This window comes from Blennius ocellaris (assembly GCF_963422515.1).
Source record: "Blennius ocellaris genome assembly, chromosome: 17".
Lineage (NCBI taxonomy): Eukaryota > Metazoa > Chordata > Actinopteri > Blenniiformes > Blenniidae > Blennius > Blennius ocellaris.
Window position 1 is genome coordinate 16024870 of NC_137666.1, and position 3107 is coordinate 16027976.

Below are 3107 nucleotides of genomic sequence, written 5' to 3' on the forward strand. Positions count from 1 at the left end.
ATGTGCGGTTTGATCACTGAACTGTGTTGTTTTTTTTAATGTCATTTTAACATGTTATGCAACCTACCGTCTGACACACTTTTAAAATAGTAAAAAATTATATAATTTTCAAGGATCAGCGTCGTCTTGTTTTAGATGTGCTATTTAGAGAAAGAGTAAACATTGTAGGTTGATAATGAGGTTTTCATGAATGTACCTTTAGTCCAGATTTCATAAGCATTTTTATTTTTGATTTGATCCTTCATGTTTTCTTTCTATTCATTGCTGAAAAAACACCCTAAATGAGGCCACACAGTGACACATATCTTCCAGATGAAGGCCTTCATTTGCTCCCAACAGCCTCCTTTCTGCTCTCCTAATAAGTTCAAAAATAGGAACAAATGTAGCAAGAAAACTGCAGCGACAAAAATGGGTTATCAGAGTCTGCAGGCTGAATGAGACAATGACTCCATTTGTCACACTTCAGCACAGCTTGATTTTGTGATAGTCTGTGAGGCCACAGCGGAGCGCTCACCATCGCTATGTGATGTAGCAACAAAGAAAGAGATGGAGATCTTCTGAAGCTCACAGTCGTGCAGAACAAGGTGCAGCGTCACAGAAACGCCAACATTGCTCATATATGATGGAAATAGGGTCGATGCTATTTAATAATTGGGCTCATTCTATATTTGCTTGTCTTTGAAGACAGAATTGCTGTTTTCCTCTGAATAAGTACTATTAATAAATTTGCAATTTCATCCATTTCCTGTGTCCTTTTGTCCGCTCCATTTCACTCGCAGACATGCCTAAAATGTAAAGGACATTTTCATGTAGAATTCATGTTAAAGAGCATAAAAATCCAGTTTTTATTGCCACTTTTAAACTGATTTTAATCCAAGGTCTTGTTATTCTTCGCTAGATCACAAATGGGCACCTGGTCTCTGAGGTCGGCTTCTGTTTGCTCAACCCTGACAGCATCCAATTTGTCATCAGTCCATATGAATGTCGCGTTCTCTTGATTTTATTGTTCTCTGCACACAGGTCTGTGTGATGTCATTACAAAAACAAGCAACTGCGCCCTCCAGTGTCTCGGCATACGAACCACATCGTTTTCAGTGTGTCTGCTGCTGCAGTGTAAATGCACCACTTTTTTTTTTTTTTTTACGGATTCGGTGTTGTCACATGACATGTCGTGTAGTTATACTGTTTTTTCTACGTTCCAAAGAAACTATAGAAAAGAGCATTGATGTCCATGCCTGAGGGTCGGCAGAGACATGGTGGCTTACGGCGGCCCGGGCAGAGGATACGGTCCAGCGCAAGCTGCATGACACATACTATAACTGGGCCATTTGGTAGAAGTGATGTAAAGGTAGTAAAACAATACCAACTCAAGTGGTTGGCCCGGAATGCACAATACGGACAAGTGTAAGCAGTCTGCATCAGGGCTCGCCACATGTGAACTGATCACCTGAGACATGTGTTAATTCCAGGTGTAAACGGGCCATGAATGCATGGGCAGAGAGGGAAACAATCAGACACAGGTGGAAACAATGACGGTACAAAAGCTGCAAGGACCACGGTGGGAGGAGAGAAGGATAGGAAGACAAGGCATGAGATGAGAGAAGAAGTGGGCGCTTGAAAATAAAACGGGGGAGCAGGAGTGAGGCTGGGCTTTTCAATCTGTTTATGCTTTAATATAAAACAACGCATGATCTTGCAACACATGAGAGAAGATCACGTTAACCGATTAGCCCATCATATTTGTTGTCACCTTGTCAAGTGGTTCAGTCAGCTGTTGCAATTGGAGTCAAACTAGTTGGAAGGTAATGTCTAAAAATGCTGTTTGTTAATGAACATCTCTCTCTCTCTCTCTCTCTCTCTCTCTCTCGCTCTCTCTCTCTCTCTCTCTCTCTGTGTCTTTCTCTCTCTCTCTCTCTCTCTCTCTCACTCTCTCTCTCTCTCTCTCTCTCTCACTCTCTCTCTCTCTTTCTCTCTCCACATTGCTTCAAACTTCCATGTTGGCCAACATAATTTGACACGGTGCGGTTTGACTTGATGTGGTCTGACCTGATTCACAATGCCACATAATTGCAATGTCCTTTTTACCCCTGAAGCAGGATCTGTGATGGATCAAGTGGCAGGTAATTTAAACAATGAAAAACCCCAAATAGAAATGCAGAGACATGAGATGCGTTATGGCTTGATTGCAGCTTCATATACAGTGCATCTCTCATTACAGCGAAAGACACTTGTCCCTTAGAGTGTTTTCACCTTAGAGTGTTTACACACACATGCATGCATTTATTAATGAATGCCGCCGTCCTCTGACTCACCACCCAGAGCAATCTGTCCATTTCCTTGATTTCCTTTTCGGCGCCATGCTCCTCCTTGGAATGAAATGACATAAATGACATTTAAAAGAGCAGGATCTGTACAAGTCACAGGGAGACACAGCTTGTGCCTGAGAGTCCTGCCACCTCACGCAAAAACACAGATGAACTGTGAGCTCATGAGTGTGAATTGAGTCAGCCTTGAATCATCGGGATGATAATCTTACATAAGGCGAGGACGACCCTGGCAGCTCCGTCTCGGGCCAGCTGGAGAGGGAAGGCCTGAGCAGGATCTATAGCCATCAGGCAACACTTGACGACTCACTGATATTGGATAGAAAGTCAAAAGGAGGAAGAAAGCACTTCCGATCGCAGAGACACAAAATTACAGGGTAGCTGCAGGAGCACATAGGGAATCTCACGCTGCATTCAAGAAAAATCCCCAGTGGATGCATGCTTGGAAAGAAATGATATATTGTGTGAAAATGTAAACGTGAAGGTGAAAGGAACTATGTAACTAATTACATATTTTGCAATTATTACTCTTTATTGAGGCATTACTTTGTACTGTAGGTATATTTATACTGAGTAGAATTAAAGACAACTCCACTGTAGAAAAAATAAATACTCACCCTAGTTTGTTATTATATTTAAGTACATTTTTCAAGTGTATTTACTGAATTATAATCATTTGAACACAGATCTCAGTCCTCTCCCCCTCAAAGTGGCTGAGGCCTTGTTTTAACCTCAATAAGGACAATTCAGAGTGAAGTGAAAGAGTCAAAGTGGCTGACCGTG